The sequence below is a fragment of the Somniosus microcephalus genome, chromosome 11 (assembly GCF_052327205.1).
Source record: "Somniosus microcephalus isolate GS21.2 chromosome 11, FLI_Smic_1.0, whole genome shotgun sequence".
Lineage (NCBI taxonomy): Eukaryota > Metazoa > Chordata > Chondrichthyes > Squaliformes > Somniosidae > Somniosus > Somniosus microcephalus.
The window spans coordinates 126,387,343-126,404,685 of NC_140997.1; the positions used below are offsets into that span (position 1 = coordinate 126,387,343).

General features: G+C 46.5%; 1 protein-coding gene across 3 annotated transcripts in view; it reads right to left on the minus strand.

Annotated features, from left to right (window-relative positions):
- LOC147110874 (uncharacterized) overlaps positions 1-17,343 on the minus strand; it is a 116,917-nt gene that overhangs the window by 94,570 nt on the left and 5,004 nt on the right. For all 3 annotated transcript variants that reach the window (XM_086001241.1, XM_086001240.1, XM_086001239.1), the window contains exon 2: positions 13,323-13,458. The gene's annotated coding sequence lies outside the window, so the exon portion shown is untranslated. The remainder of the gene's footprint in view (positions 1-13,322; positions 13,459-17,343) is intronic.

Here is a 17,343-nt window from a genome sequence, read left to right on the forward strand (position 1 = left end):
CTGGGAGTGTGAGAGAGAGAGATTGGGAGTGAGAGAGAGAGAGAGAGTGAGAGAGAGAGAGAGACCAGAAAAGACCTGAGAAAAATATCAAACCAAAAGCATCGGCAACCAAACAACCCGGACCTACGTACTAGATACAACGAAACCCTCAAAAGATATAAACACACCATTAGGAACAAAACACAAAACTATACCCACAAAATAGTCGAAGAAATTGAAAACTCCACCAATCCAAAACAATTCTGGGAAATGTGGAATAACCTGAGTACAACACAATTGCAAGCATTACCAATCCAAGATGGCGACATCTGGAGAACACATTTTGAAAACCTCTACAAAGACATCCCAAAAAACAAAACAAACACAAGTCAACATCAGGTCACAGAAAAACTCCACACATTAGAAGCAACAATTAAAGACAACCAAAACCCTCTAGACTCCCCAATCACACGGAAAGAACTGGCCACAAAAACAAAATCTCTCCACCTAAAGAAAGCCTGTGGCCCAGACAACATCAAAAATGAAATGCTAAAGTTCAGCAATATGGAGATGCAGGGTGCGATACTCAAACTATTCAACATCATATTACGCTCAGGCTGTTTTCCCGATATCTGGTGCCAAGGACTAATCTCCCCCATATATAAAAGTGGAAACAAATCAGACCCAAATAACTACCGCGGCATCTGTGTCAACAGTTGTCTAGGGAAGTTATTCTGCAGTATTCTAAATAGTAGATTACTTGATTTTCTTAACAAACATAATATCCTCAGAAAAAACCAAATAGGCTTTCTTCCAAAACACCGCACCGCCGACCATATCTATACCCTTCACACCCTCATTGAAAAACATAAACACCAAACAAAAAATGGGAAAATATTCGCCTGTTTCATCGACTTCAAGAAAGCCTTTGACTCTATATGGCACGAAGGGCTCTATTATAAACTTCTTCAGTGTGGAATAGGGGGCAAAGTCTATGACCTTATTAAATCAATGTATCTGAAAAACAAATGCGGGGTCAAAATTGGAGACAAACGCACCGATTTCTTCACCCAGAGAAGAGGCGTCCGGCAGGGCTGCAATTTGAGCCCGACCCTGTTCAACATATACATAAATGAATTAGCAGACATGCTGGAGCAAAGCGAGTCACCAGGTCTCCGTCTCCTGGATGGAGAAGTGAAGTCCCTGCTCTATGCGGACGACCTGGTTCTGCTGTCTCCCACAGAACAGGGATTACAGCAACAACTAGACCTACTCGACAAATACTGCCAAAATTGGGCTCTAACAGTAAATCTAAAGAAAACCAACATCATGATTTTTCAGAAAAGACCCAGATGTCAGGAAAACAAATACCAGTTTACCCTCAGTGATACCACTATAGGACACACTATGAGCTACACCTACCTTGGTCTAACTATTACAGCATCAGGGAGCTTCAGCATAGCAGTGAATGCACTAAAAGAAAAAGCCCGAAGAGCCCTATATGCAATAAAAAGAAAATTCTACAACATCCAAATCCCAATCAAAATCTGGCTCAAAATTTTTGACAGCATAATCCTGCCCATTGCACTGTACGGTAGTGAAGTATGGGGCCCGCTAAATCACCAAAGCTACACTAAATGGGAAAAACACACAATAGAAGCCCTACATGCAGAATTCTGCCGAAGCATCCTTCGCACCCAAAGAAAAACGCCAACAAATGCATGCAGAGCCGAACTAGGCAGATACCCACTGATAATAAACATCCAAAAACGAGCACTAAACTTCCTAAATCACCTCAAATCTAGCTCCCCAGACACCCTTCATTTCAAAGCCTTTCAGACCCAAGAGCTAAACCCAGAAAAGAGTCCCCTGAGTCAGCTGCTACTGAAATTAAGTACTCAGCCGGACCCTGACCAGCCCCAGACCAACACAGCCGTCCAAACACCAATCCGAGTGAACCAAATCATTAAAAAAATGCAAAGAAACCTACCTGGAACATTGGAACAAAATAACCGAAAGCCAAAGCAGATTAGAATGTTACCGGGCCCTAAAAAGAGAATATAAACTGGCAGACTACCTCACGACCATCAGAGACACAAAACAGAGACAGACCCTCACCAGGTACAGACTAAGCGACCACCAACTGGAAATTGAAAAAGGCAGATACAAGAAATCCTGGCAGCCTAGAGAGAATAGAATATGCGATCAATGTCTGGCTGGCGAGGTTGAAACAGAAATGCATTTCCTCCTAAAATGCGAAAAATTCAACACATCAAGAAACATATTATTCAACAAGCTAAGCCAAACAACCCCAGATTTCAAGGAATTGGATGATCTGTCAAAATTGAGATTAGTCCTAGGAGAAGGAGACAGACCATACCTTGGGGCTAAATATGTAACAACATGTCACAACCTGAGGACTGTTTAAAAGTAAGACTGTTTAAAATTAATATTGAACGTACCAAATGAAGTAGAAAGACTGTTTAAAATTAATATTGTTTAAAAGTAATATTGTATATACCCAACAAATGTCAAATCGATTGACACCTACAGAATGTTGGAAAACTGTACCTTTTTGCAATGTAAGCTTTGGCAATATGGTTCTCTGTAAACTTTCATGCCAATAAAGCATTTGAACTGAACTGAACTGAACTGAGAGAGATTGGGAGTGTGAGAGAGAGAGATTGGGAGTGTGAGAGAGAGAGAGACTGGGAGTGAGAGAGAGAGAGAGAGAGAGATTGGGAGTGTGAGAGAGACAGAGATATTGGGAGTGTGAGAGAGAGAGATTTGGGGTGTGAGAGAGAGAGAGATTGGGAGTGTGAGAGAGAGATTGGGAGTGACAGAGAGATTGGGAGTGTGAGAGAGAGTGAGTGGGAGTGTGAGAGAGAGATTGGGAGTGTGAGAGAGAGATTGGGAGTATGAGAGAGAGATTGGGAGTGTGGAAGTGTGAGAGAGAGTGGGAGTGTGAGAGAGAGAGTGGGAGTGTGAGAGAGAGAGATATTGGGAGTGCGAGAGAGAGAGAGAGAGAGTGGGAGTGTGAGAGAGAGAGACTGGGAGTGAGAGAGAGACTGGGAGTGAGAGAGAGAGAGAGAGAGAGAGATAGATAGACTGGGAGTGTGTGAGAGAGAGAGAGAGACTGGGAGTGAGAGAGAGAGAGACTGGGAGTGAGAGAGAGAGAAAGATTGGGAGTGAGAGAGACTGGGAATGTGTGAGAGAGAGAGAGAGACTGGGAGTGTGAGAGAGAGAGAGAGAGAGACTGGGAGTGTGAGAGAGAGAGAGAGAGAGAGAGACTGGGAGTGGAGTGAGAGAGAGAGAGACTGGGAGTGAGAGATAGAGACTGGGAGTGTGTGAGAGAGAGAGAGAGAGAGTGGGAGTGTGAGAGAGAGAGGGAGAGAGAGTGGGACTGAGAGAGAGAGATTGGGAGTGTGAGGGAGAGAGAGATTGGGAGTGTGAGGGAGACTGGGAGAGAGAGAGAGAGAGAGATTGGGAGTGTGAGAGAGAGGGAGATTGGGTGGGAGAGAGAGAGAGAGAGATTGGGAGTGTGAGAGAGAGAGAGATTGGGAGTGTGAGAGAGAAATTGGGAGTGTGAGAGAGAGAGAGATTCGGAGTGTGAGAGAGAGAGAGGGATTGGGAGTGAGAGAGAGAGAGAGATTGGGAGTGCGAGAGAGACTGGGAGTGTGAGAGAGAGATTGGGAGTGTGAGAGAGAGAGATTGAGAGTGTGAGAGAGAGATTGTGAGTGAGAGAGAGAGACTGGGAGTGAGAGAGAAAGAGATTGGGAGTGAGAGAGAGAGAAAGAGAGAGAGAGAGAGATTGGGAGTGTGAGAGAGAGTGAGATTGGGAGTGTGAGAGAGAGAGAGATTGGGAGTGAGAGAGAGTGAGATTGGGAGTGTGAGAGAGAATGAGAGACTGGGAGTGTGAGAGAGAGATTGGGAGTGTGAGAGAGAGAGAGTCTGGAAGTGTGAGAGAGAGTGGGAGTGTGAGAGAGACTGGGAGTGTGAGAGAGAGAAATTGGGAGTGAGAGAGAGAGAGAGAGAGAGAGAGACTGGGAGTGTGAGAGAGAGAGAGTGAGAGAGAGAGAGAGATTGGGAGTGTGAGAGAGAGAGATTGGGAGTGCGAGAGAGAGAGAGACTGGGAGTGAGAGAGAGAGAGAGAGAGATTGGGAGTGTGAGAGAGAGATTGGGAGTGTGAGAGAGACAGAGATATTGGGAGTGTGAGAGAGAGAGATTTGGGGTGTGAGAGAGAGATTGGGAGTGTGAGAGAGAGATTGGGAGTGAGAGAGAGATTGGGAGTGTGAGAGAGAGATTGGGAGTGTGAGAGAGAGATTGGGAGTATGAGAGAGAGATTGGGAGTGTGGAAGTGTGAGAGAGAGTGGGAGTGTGAGAGAGAGAGAGAGTGGGAGTGTGAGAGAGAGAGATATTGGGAGTGCGAGAGAGAGAGAGAGAGAGAGTGGGAGTGTGAGAGAGAGAGACTGGGAGTGAGAGAGAGACTGGGAGTGAGAGAGAGAGACTGGGAGTGTGAGAGAGAGAGAGAGAGTGGGAGTGTGAGAGAGAGAGAGAGAGTGGGAGTGTGAGAGAGAGAGACTGGGAGTGTGAGAGAGTGGGAGTGTGAGAGAGAGAGACTGGGAGTGAGAGAGAGAGACTGGGAGTGTGAGAGAGAGAGAGAGATCGATAGACTGGGAGTGTGTGAGAGAGAGAGAGAGACTGGGAGTGAGAGAGAGAGAGACTGGGAGTGAGAGAGAAAGATTGGGAGTGAGAGAGACTGGGAATGTGTGAGAGAGAGAGAGAGACTGGGAGTGTGAGAGAGAGAGAGAGAGAGACTGGGAGTGTGAGAGAGAGAGAGACTGGGAGTGGGAGTGAGAGAGAGAGAGAGACTGGGAGTGAGAGATAGAGACTGGGAGTGTGTGAGAGAGAGAGAGAGAGGGAGTGGGAGTGTGAGAGAGAGAGAGAGAGAGAGAGTGGGAGTGTGAGAGAGAGAGAGGGAGAGAGAGTGGGACTGTGAGAGAGAGATTGGGAGTGTGAGGGAGAGAGAGATTGGGAGTGTGAGAGAGACTGGGAGAGAGAGAGAGAGAGAGATTGGGAGTGTGAGAGAGAGAGATTGGGAGTGTGAGAGAGAGAGAGAGATTGGGAGTGTGAGAGAGAGGGAGATTGGGTGGGAGAGAGAGAGAGAGATTGGGAGTGTGAGAGAGAGATTGGGAGTGTGAGAGAGAGACTGGGAGTGTGCGAGAGAGCGATTGGGAGTGTGAGAGAGAGAGAGATTGGGAGTGTGAGAGAGAGATTGGGAGTGTGAGAGAGAGAGAGATTCGGAGTGTGAGAGAGAGGGATTGGGAGTGAGAGAGAGAGAGAGATTGGGAGTGCGAGAGAGACTGGGAGTGTGAGAGAGAGATTGGGAGTGTGAGAGAGAGAGATTGAGAGTGTGAGAGAGAGATTGTGAGTGAGAGAGAGAGACTGGGAGTGAGAAAGAGATTGGGAGTGTGAGAGAGAGTGAGATTGGGAGTGTGAGAGAGAGATTGGGAGTGTGAGAGAGAGAGAGATTGGGAGTGTGAGAGAGAGATTGGGAGTGTGAGAGAGATTGGGAGTGTGAGAGAGAGAGAGAGTGGGAGTGTGAGAGAGAGAGAGAGAGTGGGAGTGTGAGAGAGAGAGACTGGGAGTGTGAGAGAGAGAGAGAGAGTGGGAGTGTGAGAGAGAGAGACTGGGAGTGAGAGAGAGAGACTGGGAGTGAGAGAGAGAGAGACTGGGAGTGTGAGAGAGAGAAAGAGACTGGGAGTGTGAGAGAGAGAGAGACTGGGAGTGGGAGAGAGAGAGAGAGAGAGACTGGGAGTGAGAGATAGAGACTGGGAGTGTGTGAGAGAGAGAGAGAGGGAGTGTGAGAGAGAGAGAGAGGGAGTGGGAGTGAGAGAGAGAGAGAGAGAGAGTGGGAGTGTGAGAGAGAGAGAGTGGGACTGTGAGAGAGAGATTGGGAGTGTGAGGGAGAGAGAGATTGGGAGTGTGAGAGAGACTGGGAGAGAGAGAGATTGGGAGTGTGAGAGAGAGGGAGATTGGGTGGGAGAGAGAGAGAGATTGGGAGTGTGAGAGAGAGATTGGAGAACACATTTTGAAAACCTCTACAAAGACATCCCAAAAAACAAAACAAACCCAAGTCAACATCAGGTCACAGAAAAACTCCACACATTAGAAGCAACAATTAAAGACAACCAAAACCCTCTAGACTCCCCAATCACATGGAAAGAACTGGCCACAAAAACAAAATCTCTCCACCTAAAGAAAGCCTGTGGCCCAGACAACATCAAAAATGAAATGCTAAAGTTCAGCAATATGGAGATGCAGAGTGCGATACTCAAACTATTCAACATCATATTACGCTCAGGCTGTTTTCCCGATATCTGGTGCCAAGGACTAATCTCCCCCATATATAAAAGTGGAAACAAATCAGACCCAAATAACTACCGCGGCATCTGTGTCAACAGTTGTCTAGGGAAGTTATTCTGCAGTATTCTAAATAGTAGATTACTTGATTTTCTTAACAAACATAATATCCTCAGAAAAAACCAAATAGGCTTTCTTCCAAAACACCGCACCGCCGACCATATCTATACCCTTCACACCCTCATTGAAAAACATAAACACCAAACAAAAAATGGGAAAATATTCGCCTGTTTCATCGACTTCAAGAAAGCCTTTGACTCTATATGGCACGAAGGGCTCTATTATAAACTTCTTCAGTGTGGAATAGGGGGCAAAGTCTATGACCTTATTAAATCAATGTATCTGAAAAACAAATGCGGGGTCAAAATTGGAGACAAACGCACCGATTTCTTCACCCAGAGAAGAGGCGTCCGGCAGGGCTGCAATTTGAGCCCGACCCTGTTCAACATATACATAAATGAATTAGCAGACATGCTGGAGCAAAGCGAGTCACCAGGTCTCCGTCTCCTGGATGGAGAAGTGAAGTCCCTGTTCTATGCGGACGACCTGGTTCTGCTGTCTCCCACAGAACAGGGATTACAGCAACAACTAGACCTACTCGACAAATACTGCCAAAATTGGGCTCTAACAGTAAATCTAAAGAAAACCAACATCATGATTTTTCAGAAAAGACCCAGATGTCAGGAAAACAAATACCAGTTTACCCTCAGTGATACCACTATAGGACACACTATGAGCTACACCTACCTTGGTCTAACTATTACAGCATCAGGGAGCTTCAGCATAGCAGTGAATGCACTAAAAGAAAAAGCCCGAAGAGCCCTATATGCAATAAAAAGAAAATTCTACAACATCCAAATCCCAATCAAAATCTGGCTCAAAATTTTTGACAGCATAATCCTGCCCATTGCACTGTACGGTAGTGAAGTATGGGGCCCGCTAAATCACCAAAGCTACACTAAATGGGAAAAACACACAATAGAAGCCCTACATGCAGAATTCTGCCGAAGCATCCTTCGCACCCAAAGAAAAACGCCAACAAATGCATGCAGAGCCGAACTAGGCAGATACCCACTGATAATAAACATCCAAAAACGAGCACTAAACTTCCTAAATCACCTCAAATCTAGCTCCCCAGACACCCTTCATTTCAAAGCCTTTCAGACCCAAGAGCTAAACCCAGAAAAGAGTCCCCTGAGTCAGCTGCTACTGAAACTAAGTACTCAGCCGGACCCTGACCAGCCCCAGACCAACACAGCCGTCCAAACACCAATCCGAGTGAACCAAATCATTAAACAATGCAAAGAAACCTACCTGGAACATTGGAACAAAATAACCGAAAACCAAAGCAGATTAGAATGTTACCGGGCCCTAAAAAGAGAATATAAACTGGCAGACTACCTCACGACCATCAGAGACACAAAACAGAGACAGACCCTCACCAGGTACAGACTAAGCGACCACCAACTGGAAATTGAAAAAGGCAGATACAAGAAATCCTGGCAGCCTAGAGAGAATAGAATATGCGATCAATGTCTGGCTGGCGAGGTTGAAACAGAAATGCATTTCCTCCTAAAATGCGAAAAATTCAACACATCAAGAAACATATTATTCAACAAGCTAAGCCAAACAACCCCAGATTTCAAGGAATTGGATGATCTGTCAAAATTGAGATTAGTCCTAGGAGAAGGAGACAGACCATACCTTGGGGCTAAATATGTAACAACATGTCACAACCTGAGGACTGTTTAAAAGTAAGACTGTTTAAAATTAATATTGAACGTACCAAATGAAGTAGAAAGACTGTTTAAAATTAATATTGTTTAAAAGTAATATTGTATATACCCAACAAATGTCAAATCGATTGACACCTACAGAATGTTGGAAAACTGTACCTTTTTGCTATGTAAGCTTTGGCAATATGGTTCTCTGTAAACTTTCATGCCAATAAAGCATTTGAACTGAACTGAACTGAACTGAACTGATTGGGAGTGTGAGAGAGAGACTGGGAGTGTGCGAGAGAGAGATTGGGAGTGTGAGAGAGAGAGAGATTGGGAGTGTGAGAGAGAGATTGGGAGTGTGAGAGAGAGAGAGGGATTGGGAGTGAGAGAGAGAGATTGGGAGTGCGAGAGAGAGAGACTGGGAGTGTGAGAGAGAGAGATTGGGAGTGCGAGAGAGAGAGATTGGGAGTGTGAGAGAGAGAGAGAGATTGGGAGTGTGAGAGAGAGAGATTGGGAGTGTGAGAGTGAGAGAGTGAGATTGGGAGTGTGAGAGAGAGATTGGGAGTGTGAGAGAGAGAGAGATTGGGAGTGTGAGAGAGAGAGATTGGGAGTGTGAGAGAGAGAGATTGGGAGTGTGAGAGAGAGAGATTGGGAGTGTGAGAGAGAGAGAGATTGGGAGTGTGAGAGAGAGAGATTGGGAGTGTGAGAGAGAGAGAGATTGGGAGTGTGAGAGAGAGAGATTGGGAGTGAGAGAGAGAGAGACTGGGAGTGAGAGAGAGAGAGATGGAGTGAGAGAGAGAGATTGGGAGTGTGAGAGAGATTGGGAGTGTGAGAGAGAGATTGGCAGTGTGAGAGAGAGAGATTGGGAGTGTGAGAGAGAGAGAGATTGGGAGTGTGAGAGAGAGAGATTGGGAGTGAGAGAGAGATGGAGTGAGAGAGAGAGATTGGGAGTGTGAGAGAGAGGGATTGGGAGTGTGAGAGAGAGCACAAAGCCCGAACAGCGGCCGCAGCACAAAGCCCGAACTGCGGCCGCAGCACAAAGCCAGAAGCCCGGGAAAGGCCCGAGGAGCCAGGCCGAGACAGGGGCCCAGAGACCCCTGACGAGGAGGGGAGCAGCCCGAAGGCACCGGCTCCCAGAAGCAGACCAAGACAGTGAGTACAGTGCACAGGGAGGGAGCCTGAAGCCAGGGAAAGGCCCGAGGAGCCAGGCCGAAACAGAGGCCCAGAGACCTCTGAGGGGGAGGGGAGCAGCCCGGAGACACCGGGAAACAGCGGCTCACAGACGCAGACCAGGACAGTGAGTACGGGGCCTGGGAAGGGTGAAGATGGTGGATGGGGTGTCAATCAAGCAGGATGCTTTGTCCTGGATGGTGTTGAGCTTCTTGAGTGTTGTTGGAGCTGCACTCATCCAGGCAAGTGGAGAGTATTCCATCACACTCCTTACTTGTGCCCTGTAGATGGTGGGAAGGCTTTGGGGAGTCAGGTGAGACATTAGCTGCAGAATACCTAGCCTTTGACCTGCACTTGTTGCCACAGTATTTATGTGGCTGGTCCATTAAGTTTCTGGTCAATGGTGACCCCTAGGATGTTGATGGTGGGGGATTCAGCGATGGTAATGCCGTTGAATGTCAAGGGGCGGTTGTTAGACTCTCGCTTGTTGGAGATAGTCATTGCCTGGCACTTGTGTGGGCGAATGTTACCTGCCACTTATCAGTCCAAGCCTGAACGTCGTGCAGGTCTTGTTGCATGCGGGCATGGACTGCTTCATTTTCTGAGGAGTTGTGAATGGCACTGAACACTGTGCAGTCATCAACGAATATCCCCATTTCTGACCTTACGTAGGAGGGAAGGGTCATTGATGAAGTGGCTGAAGATGGTCACTGCCCTGAGGAACTCCTGCAGCGTTGTCCTGGGGCTGTGATGATTGACCTTCAACCACCACAACCATCTTCCTTTGTGCTAGGCATGACTCCAGCCAGTGGAGTTTTTCCCCCGATTCCCATTGACTTCAGTTTTACTAGGGCTCCTTGATGCCACACTTGGTCAAATGCTTCCTTGATGTCAAGGGCAGTCACTATCACCTCACCTCTAGAATTCAGGTCCTTTGTCCATTTTTGGACCAAGGCTGTAATGGGGTCAGGAACCGAGTGGTCCTAGCCAAACCCAAACTGGGCATCAGTGAGCAGGTTATTGGTAAGTGTTGCTTGATAGCACTGTCGATAACAAATTCCATCACTTTGCTGATGATTGAGAGTAGACTAATAGGGCGGTAATTGGATGGATTGGATTTGTCCTGCTTTTTGTGGACAGGACATACCTGGGCAGTTTTCCACATTATCGGACAGATGCCAGTGTTGCAGCTGTACTGGAACAGCTTGGCTAGAGGCACGGCTAGTTCTGGAGCACAAGTCCTCAGCATGACAGCCGGGATGTTGTCGGGGCCCATAGCCTTTGCTGTATCCAGTGCGCTCAGCCGTTTCTTGATATCACGTGGAGTGAATCGAATTGGCTGAAGACTGGCTTTTGTGATGGTGGGGACCTCGGAAGGAGGCCAATATGAATTATCCACTCGGCACTTCTGGCTGAAGATGGTTGCAAACGCTTCAGCCTTGCCTTTTGCACTCACTTGCTGGGCTCCACCATCATTGAGAATGGGGATATTCATGGATCCTCCTCCTCCCATTCAAATTATGGTAATCAACAATTAGGACCAACATTGCATGCTAAAACCAGACTTTCAAACAGGCATGTCTTATTAGCACAGCATCCATTTAGTGCCTGTTTTCACCCTTTCACAATTGGGTGAACTGGCACTCTACCTCCCTCTTGGGGCGCTAAAACTGAAGTTAGCGATCAGCGGCGCTACAATATTAGCAACAGTCACTAACGAATTTTTCCCCCAAAGAACTAAAGACAGAATAACCTTGAAAATAACAGATACCTCTCTTAAAAATGTATGGAAAAATATAATTCTGAAGAAGGGGATGATGGGGACAGGAAGAAATAGAAGAGGGAAGTCCTCAGAAACTGGCTTCAAGTACGTAGGCAGCACCTATAATGTAGGTCCTCCACACCAGAGGGTCTGCAGACCAAGGTCATATATGGACTTGTCCAAGAGGCAGTGCCTGAGAAGACTGTGGTTTCCTTCAGAAGCAGTGAGTTATGCCAGTTATTGGTGCCAGATATGAAACTTCCTCAACCAGGGTAGAGTCTGACGAAAGGTCATCGACCTGAAACGTTAACTCTGTTTCTCTCTCCACAGATGTTGCCTGACCTGCTGAGTATTTCCAGCATTTTGTTTTTATTTCAGATTTCCAGCATCTGTAGTATCTTGCTTTTGTATTAGAGTCTTGTCGGTCTCTGTGAAGGTAACAGTTCTAAATTTTTATGTCACCAAATGTTTCTAGGCAGCCTCAGGTGACATGTCCCATCAGTCAATCAGCAGTGCATCACTGCATTAAACAGGTGATGGATGCCCTATTCAGGCGAGCCACAAGATTTTGCATCCTTCCCCATGAACCCAACTGAGTAGAGACAGCAATCACTGGAATTTTACTGAGTGGCAGGATTTCCTCAAGTACAGGGTGTCATTGACACCAACCATGTGACTCAAAAGGCCTGGACTGAAGATGTCTTACACTTTGTTAGCTGGAAAGGCTTTCATTCTTTGAATGTACAGCTTGTGAATGATGTTAGTCACATCATTCTGCATGTGAATGCACGTTACACTTGCACCTGCCATGATTCTTTTGCTGCCCAACAATCAAAAAATAGCTGCAATGCTCAGCCAGTGCAATGCATCGGGATTGCTGCTTGGAGACCAGTGTCACAACTTCAACCGTGGCTGGTGACACCATTGCATTAGCCATAGTTCAAGAGTGACAACAAGTTCAATGAAGCCTTGAGTGCTACCCAGTACCCGCATCATTATTGAACAGACGGTCAGTATTCTGAAGTCCTGCTTCCGTTGCCTGGATAGGTTGATAGGTGGAGGGATGCTTACAGTACAGCCCAGCAAGGTATCAAGCATTATAGTAGCATGCTGCATAATTTTGCAGTTAGGGAGTGGACCATTTGTCTGCAGAGGAAGAAGGTGGAAACCATCACTCTCTTTATCATGATGACGGTGTCTAGGAGAGAGGAGGTGGCATAAGACATCCCATTGCCAGCAGCATGTGACATTTGGCATGGAATTATCAATAACTGTTTCCGGTACAAAGGATGTACCCCTTTCTCTGGAGCCCATAATGCCATTAAGGAGCCTTTGCAATGCTGACACATAACCAGAATTCGAACGCGCTTTACATTTCCCATCCTTTCAGGGAAAGGACACCTACAAACCTTAATGGAACCTAAAGGCCTATATAAAAACAATCCACAAACACACCAATCTGCAAAAGATCTCCACCTTTATTGATTGTTTCCATTATCTCATGACTTTCTCATCAGTGTGCCCATCTTGTACCCAAAACTCTTTTTATATGTGAACATAATCCCTTATTCCAAGGTGGTAATACCACAGCGTCAGGATATTGGTACTGATGGACCCCAAGAACTGGGGTGGTGCTCATCTCAGTGATGCTGATATCCTTGCAGGACCTGCTTCCAGTGTCATGTCAGTTGCCTGTTCAATGTTTTCCTGGCCCAGGCCAGAAGCTCCCTCCAGTAGTGACACTAGAGGGGGCTAGATTGATGCAGCTGCAATGTCACGACCATGAGAAACAGCAACATCTGCAAACACTCCTTGCAGCCCACGAGCGCTGGGCATGAGATCAGCTGGACTAATGGTCTGTGCGAAAACAGAATGAACAGTCCCAATTAAGTTGTGAAAGCCCTGAGCTAGGGTACTCTTGGAGGTAGTCCTGGCTGCAGCTCCAGAAGCAACGATCGGCAATAGAACCTCCTCCTGATCGCCTGCTGCAGAAATCTCCTGAACTACACACTTACCCATGTGTTGTGCACACTCTGACATATCTCCTGCATTGTGCTGCAGATGTGCATCCTGGACCCGGCCAAGTCATCCACTATCTGTGACACGAGAGGAGAGTCTTTCTGCTGCCTGCACATGAAATCTATGCTCCTGAATCTTACTTCTTCTGAAGACTGGGCCCTTGCACTACTCCACTGAGGCCAGGTCAGCCCCCCTCCCCAACCAGGGGGAAGAGATCCTACTGCTCTGTATTTCACCTTGTGACGTACCCTCTGTCGCACGAGTTACTTTCTCCTAAATGTGTGCATCTGGGCTGCTGCTTGAAGTAGTGAGGTTCCGTGACAGTAGATGAATCAGGTGCAGGAATGGGCGCTCTGGAGAAGTCAGGCTACTCACTGGATCTTTCTGTAATAGATACAAAGGTCATTCATTTTTCGGGAGGGGGGGCTGCAGTCTCACTTGCAATTCAGATGAGCAACAGTACTGAACAACGGAGGCCTTAAAATGACTCAGTGCTTGAAGACTGTAACCACTCAACACTGCAAGTGTTCCATTCCATTTGCTACCTGAACTTGTGGAGAGCTTCCTCCTCAGTCCAACTTAAGGGCCTGATGGTTGCCCTTCCCCCACCTGCGGCACCTCATTGACGCTGATTGTGAGTGACCTTTTCCTTTGCAAAGAATGAGGATATAGAAAGGGATTCATTCAAAATTGGATGTCACCCAGCTGTCTGCAGACATTAAATTTGTTCAGGTGTGGGCTATACAGCAATCTCTTCACTTTTCACTCAAATATGCAGAAAATGGGGTAAGGAACAGTGTGATGGTGGGAGAGGAATGTGTAGGTGTGGGGTGGCCGGTGGGATACCTGGTGCATGTTAACTATCTCATGTATCTCTTCATTTCCACTATGTGGACATGAATTGTATGGAGGTGAGTCATGCTTCCAGCATTATTTCAGTATGTCCATCGCAATACTTGCCTTGGCCAACTTGTTAAGTTAAAACATTTCCAGCACTGTATTACCATTTAGGAGTGGTTTATTTTATGTAGCACCGACTGTCTCCATACTGCCTGCTGTGCCAAATGTGACACCATTGTTCAAGAAAGAGTGTAAGGCCAATCCTAGTAACTACAGGCCGGTCAGATTATCAGTGGTGGGTAAAGTTTTAGAAACAATAATCAAGGAAAAAATTAACAGGCATTTGAAGAGGTTTAAGCAAATTAAGGAGAACCAACACGGGTTTGTAAAAGGCAGATCATGTTTGACTAATCTAATTGAATTTTTTGATGAAGTAACAGAGAGGATTGATGATGGGAATGCAATGGATGTTGTCTACATGGATTTTCGGAAGGCGTTTGACAAAGTACCACATAGAAGGCTGGTTAACAAAATTGAGGCTCATAGAATAGGTGGGTCAGTGGCAGCTTGGATAAGGAATTGGCTTAAGGACAGAAAACAGCAAGTTGTGGTAAATGGCTGTTTTTCAGACTGGAGGATGGTAGACAGTGGTGTTCCCCAAGGGTCAGTGCTGGGGCTACTTTTGATATATATATATAAAAATATAAATGACCTAGATATTGGAATATTGAGTAGAATTTCTAAATTTGCCGATGACACCAAACTTGGGTGTGTGGCAAACAGTGATGATGATATCAATCAACTGCCACAGGACATAGAAAGGTTAGTAGAATGGGCAGATGGAATTTAATAGAGAAGTGTGAGGTGATGCATTTTGGCAGAAGGAACAGGGAGAGGCAATATACACTTAATGGCACAGTTTTAAAGAGTGTGCAGGGACAGAGGGGGACCTGGGAGTTAATGTGTGATGTGCCTTCAATAACCACAAAACTAGAAGTTATAAACTTTAACAAGTTGGCTTTTAATCACTAAGATCAGAGCTAACATCTCAACACACTGACTGGCTCGCAGGAATGAGTCATAAAGATCCTGGGATCTTTATGTAAGAGAAGTCAGGGGTGGAGCCAAGAGCCAAGACCTGGAACATTCCAGGTTAGTCAGGAAAGAGGAAGTGAAACTATACACCGTGTGGGGGAGGGTAATATACATGAGTGCAAAACGAATACAGGCAAGCCAAACACATTTCATTACAATGTGCATAGGTCCCTGAAGGTGGCAGGACATATTGAGAGTGGTTAACAAAGCATATGGGATCTTGGGCATAAATAGAGGTATTCAGTACAGAAGTAGAAAAGTTATGCTGAACCTTTATAAAGCGCTGGTTAGGCCACAACTGGAGTATTGCGTCCAGCTCTGGTCGCCACACTTCAGGAAGGATGTGAAGGCCCTTGGGAAGGTGCAGAGGAGATTTACCAGTATGGTTCTGGGGATGGGGGATCTTAGCTACAAGGACAGGTTGGAGAAGCTGGATTTGTTTTCATTAGAGCAAAGGAGGTTGAGGGGTGATTTGATAGAGGTGTACAAGATTATGATGGGTTTGGATAGGCTAGACGGGGAAAGGCTGTTCCCACTAGTTGATGGTACAAGGGCTAGGGGACACAGATTTAAGGTTTTGGGCAAGAGATACAGGGGGGATGTGAGGAAAAACTGCCGACAAAAGTAGTAGAAGCGGAGGCACTCAATGTTTTCAAGGGGAGACTGGATAGGCACTTGAGGGAAATAAACTTGCAGGGCTACGGGGATAGAGCAGGGGAATGGGACTGACTGGATTGCTCGACAGAGAGCTGGTGTGGGCTCGATGGGTCGAATGGCGTCCTTCTGTGCCGTTGACTCTATGACCCCTTCTCTGGGGCTTGCCAAGTAAACTGAGCCTGGAATATTTGTCACCAGTTGGTGGCAGGTCATAAAGGCAATCAGAAGTTCTACCCAGCCTTACTGCAGCACTTAAAAGGTTGCTGCATCTTAAAGAGCCAGAATAAGCCCTGGAATTCCCTCCCTAAACCTCTTTCCTCCTTTAAGACACTCTTTAAAACCTACCTCTTTCATCTGCCCTAATATCTCCTTATGTGGCTCAGTGTCAAATTTTATATCACTCCTGTGAAGCTCCTTGGAACGTTTTACTATGTTAAAGGCACTAAATAAATACAAGTTGTTGTTGGATCCTTGCCCTTATCGCTGCCAACATCACCTCCATGGAAGCTTCGGAGAATCTTGGGGTATTAGCCACAGCAGACACCCCCGATGCCGCTCTGCATTCTTCCATTCTCCTCTCACTGTGCTCCTGCTCTGTCTCTGGCTTAAGACTTGGAGCTGCTTTCTGGCTCTTTAAGATGCAGCAACCTTTTAAGTGCTGCAGTGGGGCTGGGTGGGTAGGACTTCTGCTCGCACTTACGAGCTGCCACCAACTGTGATGAATATTCCAGGGTCAGTTTATTTTGCATATTGAAGGAAGGCTCGCTGTGGGTTTCCCACCTCCAACTGGGAGCTTAGCACTGGATACAGGAGAAAATACAAGGCGCTGCAGGGAGGTGAAATCCCTCCCAGGGATTCTATAGAAAGAGCAGTGCAGCAACGAATAATGTTGGCCAGACTATATTGCAGGGTGTCCCTCCAGACTGATCCAGGAGTCTGACCGTTACCTCCTCCAACTCTACACCCTCTTATCCATTCTTCGGGCCCTAGCCTCTTATGCACCCCACCATTGATGTCTGTGCCTTCAATTGCTTAGGCCCCACACTCAGGAATAACCTAGTTTGGATGTGTACTACACAATAGTATGAATAAAGAAGGTAGGTCCACACAAACAGTAATAAGATAAATGACCAGTTAATCTGTTTTCGGTGGTGTTGGTTTATGGATAAATTGTTGACCAAATCCCCCGCTCTTCAAGTAGTGCCATGGGATCTTTTATGTCCATCCGAGACGGGGCCTTGGTTTAACGTCTCATCCGAAAGACAGCACCTCCAAAAGTGCAGCCCTCCCTCAGTACTGTACTGGAGTGTCAGCCTGGATTATGTGCTAAAGTCTCTGGAACAAGGTTTGAACCCATTACCTTGTGAGTCAGAGGTGAGAGTGCTACCACCAATCCAAGGATGAGTAGCTCTTAAAGTCTCACACTTCCTCTGTTTGCTCGAGTTTCATTAGGTGTCTTTTATCATTTACTCTTGCAGTCAGCCACTTAAGGTGTAACTGAATTCATTGCTGTGACGTTTAATGTGGGAAATACAGAAGTGGAGGTTTCTTCCCGCTGTATTCTCACCCCTCCCCAATGGCTATAATTAGAATCATAGAATGGTTACAGCACGGAAGGCAGCCATTCAGCCCATCGAGCCTGTGCCGGCTCTCTGCAAGAGCACTTCAGCTGGTCCC